At 33.2% G+C, this 22,409-nt stretch overlaps 2 long non-coding RNA genes and 1 pseudogene across 2 annotated transcripts; 2 read left to right on the top strand and 1 right to left on the bottom strand.

Moving 5' to 3' along the window:
* The first annotated feature begins 1,416 nt into the window (after positions 1–1,416).
* On the top strand, positions 1,417–2,949 carry LOC126876505 (uncharacterized; annotated as a pseudogene).
* A 3-nt stretch (positions 2,950–2,952) lies between these two features.
* Positions 2,953–3,755, top strand: LOC126876525 (uncharacterized). The gene is made up of 3 exons (XR_007694253.1): positions 2,953–3,033; positions 3,117–3,219; positions 3,293–3,755. It is a non-coding gene; the product is annotated as an uncharacterized LOC126876525 (long non-coding RNA).
* A 3,076-nt stretch (positions 3,756–6,831) lies between these two features.
* Positions 6,832–22,345, bottom strand: LOC126876524 (uncharacterized). Its single transcript, XR_007694252.1, has 3 exons — positions 21,079–22,345; positions 7,917–8,048; positions 6,832–7,290 (listed from the first exon to the last, which is right to left on the bottom strand). It is a non-coding gene; the product is annotated as an uncharacterized LOC126876524 (long non-coding RNA).
* Between the last annotated feature and the right edge of the window lie 64 nt (positions 22,346–22,409).

Genomic DNA, 22,409 nt, shown 5'->3' with positions numbered 1-22,409 from the left:
TTCCTAACACGCTACCCGGGGGCTAGGGATTTATTTCGTCGATAAGTTAGGTTATTAAACTTATGTTCTTTCATTGAAGACATCGATGGACGCTGTGTTCCAGAAATGTGTTCCAATCACACTTGGCGAAGCATAATAGTAATTTACAATAACAAATACTTAAGAATGCCTAATTTTGTTAAACATAGGGTTCAATTTACAATTATGTAAATATTACTTCTTGAAAGTAACTTCTTAATCAATTTTAACAAATTTTGTAAAATCATGTAATAAATCTTGTTATTTATCATACGCGTGTATTAAGCCAATTGCCAACCGAACATGTTCAAACTGTATTTTTTTCAAAACGGGACCTTAAGCTAAAAAGCTTTATTTCACATATTCGACTTGTTCTTGTATGTGGTATCAGCACCTAGTCGGATGCCCGCGTTATGCAGGACACCCTGATGGCGTTGAACGCAACGATTCAAATTGAACTGAAAAGTCGTTATGTTTTCAGAGGATTTGTGTGTAGAGGATGGTTGATCGTGAGATTTATTAGACAAGATTGCTCGTTGTTGAAACCTTCAAGTATATTTTCAAATGATTAAATAAATAATTATAGATAATGTTCGCAAAGACGGTAGATACTCGTAGATACTGATCCATAACTCTCGTGAACTCTTTACGATTGCGTCCGTTTAAACTGGTATAGTATAAACAGATCGGGGGAGAGTCGGAGAATTCAAATTCGTCTTTGTTCGACGGTTCGACGGTAACGTAACGGCGACATTGTTTTGCCCGGAGTTTATTTATTAATATATTATGTATGTCCTCACGATCTTGATACTCCGAAGCAAAAAAAACAACAACATGATTTGAAATGTTCTCTAGCTCATGTACCGCTACGTGTACTTTCAAGGAGCAAAACTGACACAGTTCCGCTTGTGACGCGAGACGGAGATTATCGTTTCACTTCCTTTAACGCATTTTTGCCATTGAAAGACACTAATTTCTGTGACTTGCTTTATCTCTGTTATAAATCTCTCTTTATATTTAAAATTTTATAGTTTTTGTGCAAACGTAAAACGTAAGTAAATATTAATAAATATTATAATAATATAATATAATGCTATATAATAATATTAATAAATACTTCGCTATTTACTTATTTTATTTCCATTAAGGTATATTGTATTTTTCATTGCATTACTTTCATTTTTATTTAGTGTAATAATAAACGCATACGTTAATATTCATTGGCATTAGTGTAATTGTAAGCTTCACTGTAAATTTAATAAAATTTATAAGAACGGAATTATTAAAAGGGTATATATGTGTAATTAAACTAGATTCTATTCTCAATGTTACTTCATTATTTTATTATTGTTTCATATATATATATATATTTTTTTAATTTACATGTGCTTCTAAGTTAATAGAACTAAACACATGTGTATGTATTAATTGCTATATACGTCATAATTTCAACCATAATATTAAATTATGGTATGTATTATTAAAAAGTATAGTTTAATGTATATATTAAATATATATCATTTATTCGTAGATTTCAAATATGGATACTGGATCAAAGAAGGAGATTAAAGAAATGATTACCAAAGATATATCGAATATACATAATTATTCCTTGGATGTTAAAAAATATATTAACAACCAGCTTGAAGACACTCTGGATTATTTACATGGTTTAATTGCTGAAATACCACAATCAGTCCCTGGCCCTTCAACTACAAAGAGGCCGAAAGTTTTGAAGAAAAAAGGTTATCGCCGTAAAGAGACTATCCCAGAAAATGATATTATCAATACTGATAATACAGTAACAGATTCAGCAGTACATGATAAAACAGAAAATAAAGATGTAAAAACTGGGGATGTGCTGGAAACAACAATTGACCGAACAAAAAGAAAGGCTGCAATAAAAGCTGCAATTAATATTAAAAAGCAGCAGTCAATGTCACTTGTTACAAAATTACGAAGGCTAACTCTTGATGATGACAGTAATGTAAATGTTTGTGTCATATTATGATGAAATTTAATACTTTTAATCTTACCCCATATCTTATGTTACTAATCAATACTAACCCTTATATGTAGTACCCAATAATGTTTGATATCGGTTAATTAATGCGTCAAAATCTAATTGCTTATACAATTGTATGTACATTGTGTATATAAATACTACTATAACGTTGTTAAATATATTCTAAATTTTTAGAGGAAACGTGGAGGCCGACCTAAAAAAAAGGAAAGTGCTAGAAGTAGTTCAGATGAAAAAAACACAAAAGGTCCTACAAAACATAGTAAAACAAAAAAGAATGTTTTAAGCGAAACAATTTCAAAAGAAGATGCAATACAGCCAGAAAGGATTGAACCATTAAAGTCTTCAATGACAACAAGAGATAGATAGACAACAATATAAAGAGAACTTTTTCACGGAGTGAAAACACGAAGGGTAAATATTCTAATATTATTGATGATACAGTAATTCCATCAGCAAGAAATGATATTGAAGATCCTTCAATGTGCGAGGATGCACTTGAGAAATTTACTCCTCTTATGAATTCCACGATGGACATCAATTCTACTTATACGCAGAAGATGATGGACGCTACCGCAATTGTAGAACCTTTATCACCAATAAAATCAAACGAAACTGTAGTAATTAATAAAAACTTGGCTAGTAGTATAGGAAAAAATAATGAACCTAAATTTGCATCACGGTCGCCAATAACTCTGCAGGAGGAGGTTCAGCAGCTGAATCAAGCGATTGGACTCACCGAGTTCGAAGAATTATTCGCAGAAGATGAGCCATCCCGTGAAAGGGAAATGTCTAATAGAAACATGACGAAACAGGACATTCAAAATGAAATGAAGAAAAATGTGCCCGTAAGAAGGAGAATCGAGGCCTTTGAAAAAGAAAAAATTTCAGAAAAAGCCATTGTACAAAAACTGGCACGAAGATCTGTCGAAAAAGCAAAAAAAATCTTATTAGCGAAACAAAAGAAGGAGACTCAGATGATGACATCGCAGGTAACATTACAAACAGTATCAAAGTATTCTTCTGTTATAAAAACACAAGCTATTATTCATTCGATATTTTATCCAAAATATAGCTCCAAACAGCAAGGTCCACTTCTGTTTTGCACAGTAAACCTGACGACGACACATCGGACGATGAAGCCAGACCAAGGCGTACAATTCCACATTAGGCGCAATGTAAGTGTTGTTTTACTTAATGAGTTAATAAACATTATAATGCATGGAGTACTCGAATTTTTATCAATCTTAGCGTACATACGCGAAAATGAACTTGCAATGCAACGATAAATTCCGAAGAAAGCAGTCTATAAATTCTTTGATAGAAGAATGTGCACACCAGATTTAACTGAAATGTTTGAAAATATAGATAGGAGTAGATTACAACGCACGTCCAGTGCAATATGGAAGACACCACCGCGTTATTCCATGATGGAAAACGAATAGAAGTTATAATTTGTTAAACTGAATGTTGTTGATTTCAAATTGTGCCTTAGAGCAGGAATACTTGCCATACCTTGCGTGTAATATAAAAATGATGTTACATTGCAACTATCGTTAAAAGATGTATGTGTTCTTAAAATATACCAATGAACGTAAGACTATTTCACTTTTTATATTTTAGAATGATCATAGGCATATATTACTTTTATTATACTAATCAAATTTTACCATTTTTTCTTATTTATATGTATCTTCTTAAGAATTAATAAATAAACCAATTAATAAATAATTGTTTTGGTACGACTTTTTAATGAGAAGTAAATTTTATTAGATTTGCCTTATTATCACTGTCGTGTAATAATTCGCGAGATACGCGTGATATAATTCGCACGATTAAATAGCACTGGTGATTTCGTCTCTTCGTGTAACGAGGAGGGTCTGGTAAATGGGTCGACCGTGGACGTTCAATCTTGTAAGAGAACAAACGGCGGCACCGTATCGTCGAGCATTTTTCTTTCGGTCAACAGCCATCCATTTTATATTTAGCACATTCGGTTGCGATGCTAAATTTTCGTTACACCACCAGTTGTTTCGTCTGAAATTCGCGTGACGTAAGTGCATTACACTCTCGCACCCGTCAGCCATTCCTGCGACCACTTCGCGTGCGTTAACTCGATAATATTTCGTCTCTGTTACCTTGTCGCCGTTGCTGCTTGACACATCTCGCTTGCTGGACGACTGATCGATGAAAATTAAAACGGGACGCAGATTTACCGTATCGTTATTTTTGTGTCAGGTATTCTCTTTTTGCCGTTTCGGCGAATTATTTTCATTTCGAACTTTTTTAGTCTTATTGTTACGTCGATTCTTATATTTCAAGATCTAGTCTTGTACGTACGTTGGGGAGCGCTTTTATTTATTGATTCAATAAAGAATATCGTTGTAGGTGTCATACATGCGAGTAAAAGTAACGAAGTACGAGCAGTTTCACTGTAACATACTTCCTGATAATTTCTCGTTATTTATACCATAAGAAAGTATCAAAGAGGAACTCTTATCTCGAACGTGGATCTATTTGTCGATAATGCATGCGTGTAATACTCGAGTGTCGTTCATACAGCGTAAATATACGTGCAGATACGTAAACCTTTTATGATTTTTGTATCAAAGGCAGACCTGCTATAATACTCGCAAGTGAAATATAATTCTACGAAAGAAAATGGAGCAAAAGAGTTTCGTTGGTAATATATTCTTCCTTTTTCATCACAAGTTTCCTCTTTGTTGTGCTTCTGTTACATTATAATCCTGTTAGATTTACGCGCGTAAAATTTCACTTTGTTGCACTATATCTCATCATCGCCATCTGCCGAACACCTGTGAGAAACGCGGTTTACTTTGTCTCAAAGCGAGCAAACGTCTAATTTCACAAATTGGAAAACCATCACGAACATTTGTCCTTCGCGCCATCAAAATTCTATCTTCTGAGATATTTTTCGCGTTTCCGAGGTCATCGCCACTCTCCTTAACTTTGCCTTACGATGTATAATATCTCGATGTTACGGTAGTTAGAAATTTGTATTAATTTGGAGAACCTTGCAAAAGTACGCAAATCTGCTACGATAGTCGGATGGAGAGTATCGGCAGAGATCTGTTCCTTTATCGTGAAACTCTCTCGGACAACTTAGATGCTACCAGATATCGATTCTCGCATCCAACCATTTCGTAATAAACGTAGATCATCCAAGAAATTTCTCAATTGTCATCCGTTAATTTCGCGCAACTTTTGCTTTACTTTAGCTACGTGGGAACCTATTAGTGCGCAAATGTTACCCCGAAAATGTTACTCCTCTGTGCCAAATATCGTTCACGTGTATAATCAAAGTTGCATAAAACCGCGTACAATTGCATCAGGAAATTTCTAATAATTTGCTCGTCTCGCAGGACGAAAACAGGCTCACGAAGGATCCCTCTGTCCTGGCTATCGAATGTACCGCAAGCACGTAGTTTCAAGTGTCCGTTCTCTAGAAAATTCGAAACAATTTATGGTCGATGGTCGAGTGAACGGTGCAACGGTCGAGTCGGAAAGATCAGAAAGACAAATCGTCATAGTTCGAACAGACCGGGAAGCAGAAACGCACTTCCATGATCATTTGTATCGTTGCTCGATCTGTTGCTGCTCAATGACCGACCAAGCTGTTGATTTTTCTTTTTCTGCGATGCTACTATACTCTACACTCTATGCTTTATACCGTTCTTTTGCCCGCTATTTACCTTGTACGCGAACTTTTTATCGCTAGTGGATTGCAAAAATCCTTTTTTATCACGAATTTTACGTGACAATGCGTAGGTCAAGGTGGACGTAAGACAAAGGAAGGTGTAGATAAATAAGACAGGGTGTATTTAAAAATAATAAGTTATTTATTACAGTTTATTTAATATGTATACAGGCTATTCGTATTATAGCAGCGATAGCTAGTGTTAAATTAACAATGACAGTTTCTATCGTAGTTAATATTATATTGGTTATTGGCCATGACGAAGGCAAATTTTGATAGCCCTGGTCGAGGTCGGTGGTCTGGATCTATAACAAATAGTACTATATTAATATAGCAAAGAAATGTCGTAAATATCGATATCATTTGCAAGGCGATTCTTTTTGGGCATAGTGAAATTATGTTGATCAGTTTGTGGATATTATGTTGAAATTAGATAATAAAGTTATAGATTTACCCGTTTTAAGGGATTGTTCAGGCGCCGTTAATTCACTGGATATGTCGCCCTGAAGCAGGATGTTTAAATTTTAGATCATATATTGTACTGATAGGAAGTATTTTATCGATACAATTATGAGTTTATTTGATTAAAATATCTAACGTAGTGTCTAGTCACCAAACGAATTAGTAGATCAGCCGTGAACAATGGCAGTAATTTGTATAATAACAAAGGATAAGCCAAATATAGCAGAATGACTCATCGGCTAGCGGGAGGTTGTGTCTAATTATCAAAAGCGAAAGAAATATGAAAGATCCTAGTTTGTAGGACTTGTTGACAATCAATGTCAACAATTTTTTCGTTTGGTCCATAGAATGTTTTGAGTGGGCTGTATTTCGACACACGACAAAATTGATAACGTAAATAAATCTTATATATTTGTTTCAAGAAATGATAGCTTGTTTGTGAGCGGTATCTTTAGACAGGTTGTTGAAAACTGGATGTTAATTCGGATTTTATATTTTCAATAACTTCGCATGAGTATTTTAGTCAAATCTAGCACGAATCGAACAGATGAAAACAATCTATACGGCGTTCGTGCTGAGGTTGTATGGTGATAGGTGCGTAAGAAACTACTCTTGGTGTTTTTAACGAACAATAGTTTATTTAGAACTAATCAACAATCAGAGTTAACAATTAACAATTAACAATTACACTTAACAGACAACTGGTAACAACTAACAAATAACGATAGACACCGAGAGATCATTCGACGCGTTGCTATGCAAATAGTACCGAGGAGTTACACATTTAATGGCGTAAGACAGACTGCCTGTGCTTTTGTTTCGGATCGCGCAGATTCTTCCCTTCGTAGCCCATCGATATCCCCCACTAGCGTGCATTCATTAGATGTGCCGCCAGTGCTGGCACGTGTATGCTCTTCCGAGAATTCGGCGGAAAGAGTGTGAAGATATCGATGGTACATTGGGCACGTCGGTGTTGCGCTTTGGCGGCGTCGCGCTTTGCATCCGGAGCCGTTGAAAAGTTCCGTGGCCCGTGCCGCCACAGTGCTTGGCAGGTTTTTATTTTGTTTACCTAGTGGATCGGCATGATAGAGTTTGAGACATGTGGAAAGTACGGCTTCCAGGCAAGCAGGGGCTGATTCAGCGCATTAAAATAAGAAGAAAATTTCGTATAAACGTTTTCGAGTAGACGCTTGCTTTGTGTCACAGTACTTTCTTACCTATCTTTAGAGAAATTACTCGAATCGACCAGTTCCAGTTTCTACGGAAACGCGAATGCGTCGCGTCATAGATCGTCCATCTTGTTCGAACAGCTTACACGAATTTGTCGAAAATTTTGATCGTCACGTCAACTAACGTTTTATAAGTAAGAGATTTTAAACGTCCCCGTATTTAATAATCGAACGGATTCGGATCCGAAGAGCGTATTGGTCCGGAAATAAGGCCAGCACGATTTATCTATTTTCCAAGAAATCGTTCATCTGTGTAATGTTTAGCATCGCAAAATAAGCTATAAGCGGAACGTATGGTCATATTAGGCATATTATGTTATATAAAATTTTCTTCTTATTTCAGTATTCAGAATCAACCTCTGCCATATTTTCCACCTGTTCTGATTCACCTTGTATAATATATAAGAATGATAATTGCAAATATATTTGTATAATAGCTCTATGATAAGCGCTTAATAATACATACAGTGAACTTGTACAGAGTAACGTTTGCTGACTGTCGGAGGCACATTGTTGCTGTCTATGCAAAGACAAGTGCCCATTTCTTGTCGAAGAACTCCAGTCAATTCTAGCGTTTCACCCACATAAGTTTTCAACGCTGAAACATGAAAATATATAGTCGTTATTTTTTAGCTTTGCCTCTATTTGATCTTCATCTTATCTGCTTACGCGCTTAATAATAGAACTAGGTTTGGTCTACGTAAAAAGTAACTTCTTTTTATTAAGACTCATATTTATTAAGATTTAATAAGATACAATTTATTAAGATACATGTAACGAAAGGCAGGAAGTAGTAACATTTTACGTGAATTTGCATGGATCGAATATGCTGATGTGCTTACGAATAAGAGAGTATTGATCGATAATTATTAAAGCCAATTGTTTGTGACATGGAAATAAGCAAAAGTCATTTTTAAGTTTAAAGATCTTTAGTTTAGTATTGAAATGTGTTTAATGTATTTTATCAAAAGTAGATAAAATAGGAATATTAAAAAGTTGTGTTTTGAAGACAAAATTTGACAAAAATGATGCATATACAAATGCTATCTGTGGTCATTAATATATTTTTTCGTTATCGACAGAACATTTTCCCTTGATTTTATTGACATATTGGATTAATCACTTCTTTAAGTTACTCCTTGTTGAAACAACATCAAAATCGTATATTGTTTCATGCTAAAAAATCTACTAAATCCATTGACAGTGAAACGATATTTCGTATACGGTTCTTACAAGAATTATTATTATTTAAGACTTAGGAAAACGTATATACAGTAGCCACGCACACTGTGCGTATTTCTGGCGCGCGTTTCCGTTCAGTGACAGTACTTCGGCGGACTGGATTGCCGAAGCGAAAGGGTTAAAAATATACGATAAAATCACATGTAGCTCTCTATTTGTCTAGTCGCTTTTGTAGCAATATCACTATGTCCTCTGACATACTTGAGGTTTCTTACAATTCACAAATTAAATGAACAACTGTGCAAGCGAAATCGCTGCTGTAGAATCCCCGCTTCTGTAGAATCAGTCGTATGGATTTCAAAATTTAGTGTGTCGCCGGGATTAGCGTTATCCAAAGTATGCCACAGGAATAGAACATAAAGATATTTCTCAAAATTTGTTATTGCTGGTATGATATTGCTGAAATACAAGGCTGCAGTTTCTTAATGTCGTCAAAACATTCAGTTCTTTTTTGGTCAGTCACTTTTCGCGTGTGTCACGACCGGCATACTTCAAATCCGACGGACTGACGATAGAGATAAAGATGTGGCGGCACTCGGCGACAATGTATATCGCTGATGTGCCTAATGAACCATCAACATCCCAACGGTCCTTCCACCGAAGGTTCTAGAAGAAAGAGCACGTGGCAACGATCGCGGACGCCTAGCAAATGCATGGACGGTGGGGATGTTGAGGGATGACAAAAGAAAGTAATCGGATCCGATCGAAAGTAAAATCATAAGAGTCAGTCTTAGAAAGTCACGCCTAGAGTTCGGAAGTAGATTGTAAAGTGTATTGATGTTAGAAAAAAAATAAAGTTTTCTTTTTTTATTTTTTTACCTCAAATTCCTTTTTTATTTTGTTATTTTACGTGACACGTGCTTTGTATTGCTCTGTCGAATTTGAAAGTTTCTATTACGATAGCGGATGGTGCGAAAGACGCAAGTTTCTAGTATTTTAGAGATGTCTGAACGTCAGCTGCGTGATTATGTAACAAAAAATGGAGATATCCATTGAAATATTTTAACACGCAAGAGATTTCATGTTAAGACAATACACGCAAAGTAAATACACACGAATATAATAGTATATCCCTTTCGATGTCATTCGATTTTTGTGTCATTCATTTTTTCCCCGATATATTTGAGCGATTCGAGATAAACAGGATACACTTCTAAACAATTCCTCTCAAAAGTGGCAGGAATTAATATTTTTTCTACTGAAAACAAATAACTGGAAATATTGAAAATGTAAAAGAATAGGAAGCTTAAAATCCGTTCACTTGTCGATGCAATGAGCAGAACAATACATATTTGCGATAATAAGAAGAATATCTCTAATGATACTGTAGTATCGGGGAGAAGGGCCCAAGAAACGTCGAGCTAACTACAGACAATGTCGCGAGAGCCGAGGCGCTGTCGGCTCCATCAATGCATTACCGGGTCCTTCAAGTAAATAGCCTTGCCGAAAAGACCTACGTGACCCTGGCTACGAGCGTCTGCAGAACACGTGTGCGGTGGGCCTAGCAAAAGACAATAGAGTGCTACAACGGCCAGAGAGTCAGTCGAGAAGCAGAGTGCGAGTTGAGCGGATACGGAGTGTGAGTCGGCGTGCGACGATATTGTAGTCGGTCCTTTTGTTATTGAATATCACTTATTAAAATACACTAAACTTTGAACTCTACCATCATCACTTGTCCTTACTCTAAGAAACCATCAGTTACTACAATACTTTTAATACATCAAAAGGCAAATACTATAAAAAGATTCGACGCGCTCTTTGAATACAGCTACTATCAAGATGTATAAACATTAGTACACATAATTAGCCTAGATCGTGTCGAAGTAGTAAGTACGTATGTACTTTTGACGAATTTTTAAATTCAAAATTCTTTTGAAATCACATTTAAAATACAGTTATTCTTAGAATATGATTTAAAATATAATCTTCTTTCTACTTTTTGCGTAATTTATTACGTAAATCATTACTAAAGAAAGTTACTTTCCAGTTGTGTTACAAAGTAATCCACTTTGTACACAGGTATGTAATAAATTGCCAGAAACTTTGATGAGAACGAACTTTTTATTAAAAAAAAGTGACATCTTTCATGTATGATTTCCTCTTCAATCTAATATTTGCTTGGTAGTAGTATATCAAATATTTTTGAGCTAAAAGTAAGTAATAAATATTCGGTAGGTTTATATGCGGAATGCATAAATAATTGTTATGAGTATTGAAAGTATTACATTTTTCTGTCTAAATCGTTTCGGTTCAATTTGGAAAATCTTATTCTGCGTGTGCAATTAATATCAGCAGCATGTCAACTCTAAAGTTTCATATCACGAAAAGAGTTTATGCAAAAGACGAATAAGAGTTAAGTTTGACATCGAATAAAGAAAACCCAATTTGAAATTGATCTAACAGTGTTTTTCTAAATTATTTCTAGGTATTGTTCAATTTGTTCTTTTCTCAATATTGTTGGATTTAATTAACGCAGCGTCATATTTACGCTAATATCTGCTTGTTAAGCATAATTTTAATATATAATAACATGATCTATAACTCTTTACAATTTATATTTTATCATGGCATATGTTTTAGGATATTCTCCGGCTTCTTGTAATTTTTATTCATACCTATTCCACGTGTATCATGTTCTCTTTATTAACTTGAAACGTTTTACACGCACAGGTGTACGCGAGTACTATCAATTACACGTACATACAGAACTTCCTCAAGCTAATATTATCAACTCTAGAGCTATTAATAAATGTTCATAAAGGGGATACTTCTTCACGACATGTAGTTTAATAGTTTATTAACACATTGACTGCCACGCGTGTTTTCAAAAAAATCTGCGTCAGGCCACGCGTACAGCAGTACCAAGCGTTCTCTGCTAGGTGCTCCTATCGATATTTTAGTAATGCGAATCGCTCAAGTGGTGGTCTCAAGAATGATCTTTCGTTTCGCTTGTTCGCTACATTAAAACCGCTAGCTGTTGTCGAATATAACGAAGGAAAGTGTGGTATAGATTATTCCGACCAAATGGTTTCTTATGCCACCACAATTAGAAAAGGAATCAAATGGTACAGAAAACTTGGCATTCAATTCCTTCTGGGAATTTCTGTTGTAAACGCTTTGACGGTTTACAAAATTGCAACAAGGAAAAATATAAATATTGGAATATTGTTATTTTATAAATTTATTATTATTATGTTATTTTTATTTATTATTATATTATTTTTTTATTATTATTATTATTTATTATTATATACTGTTATTTTATAAATTCAGAAAGATAGTTATATCCACTGTATATACTACGTACATATATGTATAAAATATATGATTTTTTAGGAATATCTCTCTACTTTAAACTGTTACTAGCAAAGATACTTTGCAAGTAGCATTCTTATATGTTGGATTACAAGCTATTTCAATTAGCCTTGTAGTGAATATACTGTACAATATTTGTAATTTTAGCGAATGTCGTGATATTGTTCTGTAGGAGTACCAAAACATAGTTATCTTCTATTAGCAAATAAAATTCTATTTTTGATGAAATTTAGTAAAAAATATTAAAGTATCCGAGGAACAATTTCTTTTGCCTGCAAAAGTCACTTTGAGCAGGTGAAATCGAATCCTCAAGATTTTGATTAACTTGTGATGATCCGAGATACAGTAAAACTTTGCATCGCTCTATTGAAAAATATTTGTGCGCTAGAAATAAATCTCGAGTAAATAATGAGTTTACTATTTTAAAGATAAAACGTATAACAGGCATTACATGTAAGAAATACAATGCGGGCGAAATAACAGCTCACTTAACATTTCTGTTAATTTCTAAATACATAGGATTTTTCACCAGATATTAGCGCTTTTATTGGAACAAACAAATGAAAATGAACAATTCCGTGTAACATATTTCGGAGCCATATTGATCTGATATGTCAAACATATACATTGATATTTCGAAAATTAAAAATTATTTTCTAGAGTTGACATGTTGTTTTTCAGGTAAGTAAAATGTTTTTTAATGTATACTATATCTAATTTATTAAGTGTAATTACCAGTTATTTGCCCCACTTTTATAATTTCCTTTGTATATTATATACATTATAATCTAAAACGTATTTGTTCAACGTATTTGTCGTCCAATACCGATGATTTAGTCATAGACCGAATTTCTTTTACCTGTAAGTTCAATATTTTGGCAACTGAGACTAACTTAGAAGGTGTCCGTTTAATTTTTCTTCTACCTTTTCCATAGAAAAATGTCTGAAAGTCCAAAACAGAAAAGAGAGAAATGGTCAGAGGAGAACATGAATGGGGCTTCGAAGCTACTCTTCAAAAATAAAATGGCCCAAAGACAGGTCACTGAAGCTTTCAATGTTTCAAAAACGACGAATGTGAAGTCTGGGCACACGTCGAATGCGCAGATCAAGAAAATATTAAGTGTTTTCCATACGATATACATAAAAATCAAATTTGAATAAGAATATGTATACTGACATCTAGAGGACTTTTTAAAACATTATTAACCATTTAGAGCAAAAGATCAAATAATTAAATAATTGATCGGTACTGGACGACAATTTTTCGTTTCCTACAAATTCCGACATTACTATTCTTGCACATTGTCAATTCGTCAATTCGTATTATTGAATTTCATAAAATTAATTTTCCTACTTTTATCAAGTTCCATTTGTGCTATAAAGTCACTTTGTAAATTTTCATTTTTACCAACTCTAGCACAAGGTACTGTGCGACTCTCCCCTGCATCTTATTTTGTATGTGATTCGAAATCCAAATTATTCGATATTTTTCATACCAAACTACGATAAAGATTCTTAACAATTTCTGCAAGATTACCTATACTAGCATTTATGACGTTCCTGTCTCACAAGATCAATAACCAAGCCTTTTCCTCGATTCTTTTTCTCTGATGAAACGTTAAATAGTTTTCTTCCTTCTTTCTGTCCGGATGAATTTTATCTTTTTCGTAGGTCATTGATATCTGGTCGCTTTTTTAAATTACTTTTTCCGTAGTTTTCATGTCGCAATAAAGAGATTAAAAAATGCTGGATCAAAATTCTTAATGCTTTTCTCACCCACTCCGTACTGTTATCTTTCTGTTCATGTTCAAAATAGCGAATAGAGGTACATATAGAGGCGAATACTTCTGTGTTTAGTCTATTGACACCCCCTCCCTCTCGCCCCTTGATAAGGTTGACTCGTGTTAGATTACAATATCAGTTTGCCTAACAATCAGAACTACATGGAATTTTGGGGATATACAGGCTGAGTCTTCAACAGCAAACCACCTGAATAATTCTTTCAATTTTTTGAGACGCAGGGAAATGTTTGAAACAAAAGTTGTTTGGTTTCGAGGAGGCTATTACGCGATGGAAAAAGTTTTTCTCAGATGGACGCGTTTACGAGTTTTAAAGAACACTTTAATAGGCTTCGTTTTTTTTTAAGTGTAGCCGTGTAGTTTTGAATACCTATTTGTCCCATTGTTGCTCTTTTGAAGACGGATTTAAATATCGCGGTCATTTAAGGTCACTCAAGGTCATAAAACGTAGTAAAATAGTCCAATCGTAATGTGTGTCCAGAACGTAATGTTTCAATATTCCGAAACAAAGGAAAATGGATTTACCATTTTCAAGATAAGCGGCCCGTTTATAAAACACCATTAAACTAGGAGACGCAATCAATTGGAGAAAAGATAAATTTTCTGTGACTACTTATCGTACTCGAATTCGACTCTATATCTTCGTTACTTTGTCGAAATTGCTATGTATAATAATTATTAATTATGAATAACGAAAGAAATCCTTAACCGAAAAATACTTCGTTATTCAGTATTAGTTGTTTAATATAATTATAAAACACCAATCAATAATAACACAGGTACTTCACAGTGAGATATTTGAATTATTCGTCTAATATAAAGAATAAGAATTTTGGAACAAGAAATTAAACGATTAGTACAAACATTCGATAATTGCACGAAAAAGTCCTCTACGTAGTTACACAGCCGTCGTGTCCACTTTGAGAAGGACAGATTTCCCTGAGGTATCGCGGAAATTTGGCGGTCCATTGCGATCAAGCAGTGTAACATGATCCAATATTATCAGTTATCGTTGAGACAATGTATCCGAGTAATCATTCAAAACTGAAAATTGCCTTATTTTAGGCTTTTTAAAATTAAATTTCCACTAACGCATTTGTAGGATTTCCCCGACTAAAATAAGATCAAACATGATATAATATGAATAATATTTAATTATCAATTATTAAGTAAGCAAATATGTTCCAAATTTTATCGTGTTTGGTGTCATTTTAACCAGTAAAACGCAAGAAACATATTAGCAAAAATTTCATTGATCAAAAATCGCAAATAAGAATCTTTCAACTTATCGCCAGCCTTTAACGAGGCTCTCTTTCTCTTTCATTCGCGTTGTCAATTTTGAGGAATAGAGTCTCCATAATTGTAACGTTTCAGTCCCGATTTTTGTGCAATTATCGAATGTAATTATTAAAATTGTATACACGACATATTACAAACATTGAATCGAATTTTTTCTGCAAAACGTTATCGAACACGAAAAAACGAACACGAATAATCGAATCGAAAATTACTAAACGATCGGCTGTTGGATAAGTGTTTACTAAGAATCTGACTAAGTACACTCTCTTAAATGCAAATGACTCATTGAACTTTTTTGATATTAACTTTTTAATGAACGGCAATCCTCGAATAAAATCTTACTCAAACTGATAACATTAACAAAATATTTAAAAAATGTCAAAATCGGCGGTATCTCCTTTTTTTGTAAATATTTACCGGCTATTGAATCCATTGATTCTCGATTGCCTTATCTGTTTGCTTGTGTATATCTTTTATATATACATAGATGGATACACAAATAAGTTTCGTCTATGGCGAGATCAATTTAGCCACCTGAGTAACCAGCTATCTTTCGAATCAACAGATACAATACCGATACAATGATACGACATGCGATGTACATACTAGAAACGTTACAGATTGAATCAATGAATTAATGAATTAATGAAGAGTAGCTGCTAATCATTGGTAGGATACACGCTTGTTAAAGATCGAAGATGTCCCTGAATTAATTAGCTTTGAAATTAAAAGGTTAGGTATGTGGGAGATTTTGCGTTTGAGGAAAATTATTCGAAGATAGCAATATGGTTGATGATACGGAAGTGTAGGGGTAATAGGGTGAATGCAACGAGCAATGTATAATAAACAATTGATAATTGGTAATAATGTATAAATAATTCGTAACGATTAAGAATAGAAGCAGATAGTAATATTTAATTAGAACCCATGTTTTTTTTTCAACTTCCAATTTATGTTCCTTTGATAGCAAAAACTAAAATAGAATTGATTATAATAAATTTTGAATATAGAGATTGAAAATTGAAATGGTTTATCAATTGGGCTGATTTCAAACTAATCTCGTAAAAAAGTTGTAAAGAGGGAAAATATAGCTTTAAGAAATACGCAATTAGTCGAGTGTTTACGGTACGTGCCAATAACAAGACAAGCTTTTGACTTTTGGAGAAGTCGACTGTAACAAAAATATATTATATTATATTATATTATATATTATATTATATATTATAGCTATAATTTTAGCAGATACTGTTTATCTATTTCGTTTTGCGTGTTTTAACGTCCTCATGGTGTATCGTATAGTAATTAATGCATCAGATTATATTGTAATATCGGAAAATAAGGATAGAAATTTTTTTTTCGATTACTTACAATTTATTAATATTAAATTGAATATACAAATATAAATTGGACAGAGAACGATATTTATTTAACGGAACTAAATGCAATACTCGTATCTATATCAAATAACTTTACAGTTATTTGATCACTCTCGTCACAACGAATCTAACACACACACTCTCTCTCTCTAACAACTCTATCAATTCTCACGACTCTACTCTTCGACAACTCGAAACCTCTAACGACTCTACTCTTCGACAACTCGAAACCTCTAACGACTCTACTCTTCAACGATTCAATTAGCTCTGACTCTCGCAACACACTCGCTTTTCGACTCGCATACTCTGACCTCTCGGTCATCGCTCCTTGAACCCGAAACCGTCCTTCTGCTCTAGCGTTCTTTATTGTTTTTTCTCATATCTCTGTAAGAACTAGGTGACTTTAGTCACATAGGCGCTCTTAAATGTAAACGAACCACAGAAGGACGACGTACACGGTTTTTTCTATTTTCAACCGATCTCTAATTCAAATTTATTCTACGATATTACAATATACATATTGGTGTTTGTAGGTAACACGTTATACAGAGTGGAGAAGCAGCATCAAATTGTCACGATTGCAAAATAAAATGAGTGAACGGCTGGTGAACGAGCAAAATACTCGTACAATAACAAGTGAATGTAAAGGGAGCTCTAAATTCCAAGAAATTCCATTTTATCAGCCGAACAAAATGTATAATCTGATAATGTTTTGAGGATAGTAAGTTAGGCAGGCGAAAAAAACAGGTGTTAACGATCAAGTATAACAGATACACAGTAGTAAATATTCAACAATTTTTCAACCGTAATGTATTTATACACAAATCTGCGTACTTTGTATCAAAGTTTCTGTTGAAAATGACAACGTGAGTTCGTGCTCGCCATCCATATGCAGATGCGTTAGTGATAAGAAATAGTAACTAGAGGATGATGCTAGTTACAATCGATAGATTTAATCGATAGGCTTAAGATGCTTTTTTGTTTTTATCCCTAGTTTTTGTAAGCGTGTGCAATAAAGGCTTTTTTTGGCTCAGAACGGTGTAATAGATTTATCCATTCAATAAAATAATAACTACTCTGATCTTACCTCTGAGTATAGAAATAACAACAGTTTCGATACATATATTTTTATGTACAGCATGTATAAAAAGTGTCAGGGCGTATAAGTGTCCACTAGCGTGATTTCGGAGGATCGGAGCCTCTGGATCGATTGATTCATGCAAAATTTTGTAAAAATTGACGTTTGCTGGCACCGTATGCTACTTAGCACGAGGATCAAATGGAACTTTACTGGGAAAGTATATTTGGATACCATGATGTGCAAGATATTATTCTTGTATATGTAGGATTTGTATACATTTTTGTATACATTTGTATACTTTTTTTAATCAATTTAATCCTCATTTTATCAATAAATCCAATTATTTTGCCATCTATCTCTATTACCGACTATCGAATTGTTCGTTGTTCCAAAAATGTGTTGCGCGCAATACTGGGCACTATTAAATAAATTTTCATTTAAATAATTGTTTAAATGTTAAAAGACAGAAATAAATTATTTGCAATTTCAACAAGTTTAAATATATTATTTAAAATAATGAGATTAATTGTTATTTACAAATTTTATTTTCTATTATTCTAAAAGAAAGCTAATAAAATCAGAATCTTTGTTTGAAAGTCTTTTTTCACACAGTAGATAATTCTGTAATAATGTGAAATCACACTGATTGCTCCATTCTGTTTATCACGGGCTATCCCACCTGCTAACGAAAACTTGTTGTTTTCTCGTTAATGTCACATTGCTTACTTTCTATCTGACTGCGAAATATAAACTTGTTGCGAATAATCTCGATGTAAGACCCAATGGAATTTCAACGTCATTTCTCCAGAAAACGGTTCAATTGCGACTCATAGCTTATTTTCTAAAGTTGGCAAGTTGGTCCTCGCGATGAGTAGACGTTTGTAAAACTGTATCATCTAGAGTTGTAGAATTAAGGTGGTCCGGTCAAATAAGTGTATTTTTTATATACTCTGTACATATACAGGCTTTTCCAGAATAATTCCATACCGCCAGACAGGATAAGACGTCAAACAAGAAAAAAAACATTTTTCTTTTCTTCAGCTTATTTTTGCGCGTAAACTTTTTGTATTTAAAGCTAAAGTTTGAAATAGTTGTCGATACTCTGTCACACTGAACGTATTTCATTGTAAGCTAGCTCAAGCAGAAACAAAGCCTTATACAAGAAAACTTCATCCTCTTCCTTTGACTTACTTTTGCATACAGAAAAATCTGCAGTCTAAGTGTGCTATCCTGAGATTCCTTGATTATACATATCTTTTCTAAATTTTTCGTTTCTGTTAACAAAACTTCCATAAATGATAAAGTGCAGGTATTTCTAAAGGGAAAAAATGTAAAGAAACTAAAATTAACGCCCAAACACCCAAAATTTCAACATTAACCCGCCATATATATATTGTTAAATATGTAAATTCGCACGTTCGTGGGGAGACGCGATCTCGAGGAAGTGCGCCAACGGGAGTCGTAAATTCCCGTTACGATTGACTAATCGACGCCACGAATCGTTCAATCCCTTATTTCTTTTGGGATAATAAGGGTAGTTAACTTGAAGAGAACGCTGCTATTAACAGGTTATTATATATGTCGGAGATGAAAGGAAAACCGGAGCCTTCCCTTTGCAATTTTGAGGAAGCCTTCTAATGCTTTAGCCTAGATTTTATCATAACTGTAATTAAGCAATTGTCATTTGTAATTGTTTGACATTTGTGAAAGCGAAAGTGGGTTCGAGGTGACAACTGGTCGCCGAACGTAGCCACGGTCACGGGATAAACGTTTTGCCTGACGAAGGTGTGGATCGGTTGTATTGTTCTCCCTAGAAATCACATAGAATTGTACTTTAGAGATGCTGATATAATGGGACACACGTTGTATTAGGAATCAATCTCCAGACAGAAACAGGTAGTCCCATATAACGTAATACGTTATAACGTCATCCCATATAACGTAATAAGTTATAACGTCATACCATATAACATAATACGTTATACCGTCATACCATATAACGTATTACGTTATAACGTTATAACGTTATAACATATAACGTAATACGTTATAAAGTTATATCATGTAAAGTAATACGTTACAACGTTATACCATATATCGTTACATATGTCACGACCGGCATACTTCAAATCCGACGGACTGACGATAGAGATAAAGCACTCGGCGACAATGTATATCGCTGAAGTGCCTAATGAACCATCAACATCCCAACGGTCCTTCCACCGAAGGTTCTAGAAGAAAGAGCACGTGGCAACGATCGCGGACGCCTAACAAATGCATGGACGGTGGGGATGTTGAGGGATGACAAAAGAAAGTAATCGGATCCGATCGAAAGTAAAATCATAAGAGTCAGTCTTAGAAAGTCACGCCTAGAGTTCGGAAGTAGATTGTAAAGTGTATTGATGTTAAAAAAAAAATAAAGTTTTCTTTTTTTATTTTTTACCTCAAATTCCTTTTTTATTTTGTTATTTTACGTGACACATACATCGACACTCTGTGTTACCACAGATTTTATACGAAATAGTGAAATTGGAAATCAAATACTGTATTCAGAGTTAAAATATAATGCTATATGGAAATGAAATAGCACTTCAAAGACTTGATAGATTTCGTTAATAAAATAAAGCAAAATAAATCTTTAATTCACTCACTATGAATTTATGGCATTGATTAAAATCAATGAATGTAGAGTTACTTCCGATTAAGGGTACAACTGTTATAAATTAAGAGCATAATTACATTGAATTAATGGGAAAATGTTGTTATAAATTATTGTTATAACTGTTAAGAATTAATGATATAATTGTTTTAGATTAATGGCTTAAATGTTATAAATTAATGGCTTAAATGTATAAAATAATAGTTCAAATATTGTAAATTAATGGCTAAGATGTTGTAAATTAATAGCCTAAATGTTATAAATTAATAACTTAAATGTATAAAATAACAGTTCAAATGTTGTAAATTAATGACTTAGATGTTGTAAATTAATAACTTAAATGTTATAAATTAATAGCACAAATGTTGTTGAGAATTGTGGATCTTTGAAGTCGAAATAATGTTATAAGAACACTAAATTTATACTGAGGATTAATTTTAAAATAGTAATATATTTATTTCATGGACGATTTCTTATATATTCATCGATACACACTTGCACGCGTCTCAGCACTTTCTTCTATACCCGACTGTTAACCGACTGGACAGTTTACATTCATCTGTTTTCGAGACGCCGCGCACACACATACATCCACACGCTGATGTTCACATACAAGTATCTCTACTACACATTTAACCCAGTCCAACACAGAAAATTATACATATCTCAACAAATGTTATAAATTAATAGTTTAGACGTTATAAATTAATTGCTTATATGTTATATATTAATGGCTTAAATGTTATAAATTAATAGCTTAAATATTATAAATTAATTTCTCAAGTATTGTAAATTAATGGCTTAGACGTTATAAACTACTAGTTACAATGTTGTTATTTGATATTTTTTTTATTTACCTTATATTTAAATTCTTCTTGGATGTTCACTGTCCGGAATTTCAGGCACGAAAGAGCTCGCGCGCGACTTCCGCGTTCCTTATATATCTTGACAAGGTGTCGAGATGTCAATCAAACGTTAACGATCTCTTGACATAGCAAAGGAGGGGTTTTCCATTGTAACAAAATCAAATTGAACAATTTCTTAATTTTTATCGTAAATTGGCGCCTTCGACGATTTAATACGGTATCCATTTTTATCATTTTAATAGTTTCTACAAACTAAGACTAAATTCACACCTCCTTGATACTAGTTTTCGACTATCAATTAGTTTGAACAAAAAGGGAAAAGAGCCTAACGGCAGTCGATGACGTTACTGTGAAATATGTTATGGTATTTAAATAATCAGCCAGATAAAATTCATATTAATCCTTATATTATATTATCGATATTCGTTCATTTACTCGTGCTAATTACAAAATAAAATGTTCTCTTTTCTTGAATAACACCGACATCACCGTCTGCGATATTTAAATTTCTTATTTAATGCTTATTTAAAAGTCAGGTACCTTTTTAATTCCTCTCAAGTTAAACGAGTAAATTTACTCGTTATAGTTGTAACATAAAATGGCTATTTTCTTCAATACCACTTGCATCGCTGTACGTGATACAAATATTAATTATGTATCGAATAATATGTACCAATTGGCTGTAATCGCGGTTAGGTATTTCTTCGTTTGATCTATCAAGAGATCTATTAGGCTATTAGCGAAACACTTATTGATTCCTCAAAGATGTATCTTAACTTAAATCTTAAAGATTAACTAAATGATTATATTTGATTAGTATTCGACAGTGTCTATCATATTCAGCCATCTTCTTTTATAATTGATACTGCTCGGATCAATTATTTTATAATAAATTGCAGATTATGCCACGGTATATTATAAGATATTTGTCTATAGCTCTTTTTTTCTAATTCATTGATTTTATTATTAGTCTCGTTGGTTTTTCCTGTGAGTATCTGCTGTACGTACATTGGAAATACATAATGGATACGTACATTATATATATATTTTAAAATATAAAAATAAAAAATTAACAATACTATTATAAATATTGCTATTATAATTAATTAATAATAATTTAATTAGATAATTAAATTAAAATAATTTATAAATATTTAACGTAATAAAATAAAATTTTTTAATAAAATTGATAAAAATTGAATTATCTTGTATATAAGTATATATTAATATATAATTATTAATTTTAAATATATTAATTTTAAAATCTTTATACATACATTTAATTTTATAAAAAAAATTAAAATATAAATATAAATATTTTA

This window comes from Bombus huntii, unplaced genomic scaffold (assembly GCF_024542735.1).
Source record: "Bombus huntii isolate Logan2020A unplaced genomic scaffold, iyBomHunt1.1 ctg00000080.1, whole genome shotgun sequence".
NCBI lineage: Eukaryota > Metazoa > Arthropoda > Insecta > Hymenoptera > Apidae > Bombus > Bombus huntii.
This window is presented reverse-complemented; position numbering and strand designations above follow the sequence as displayed.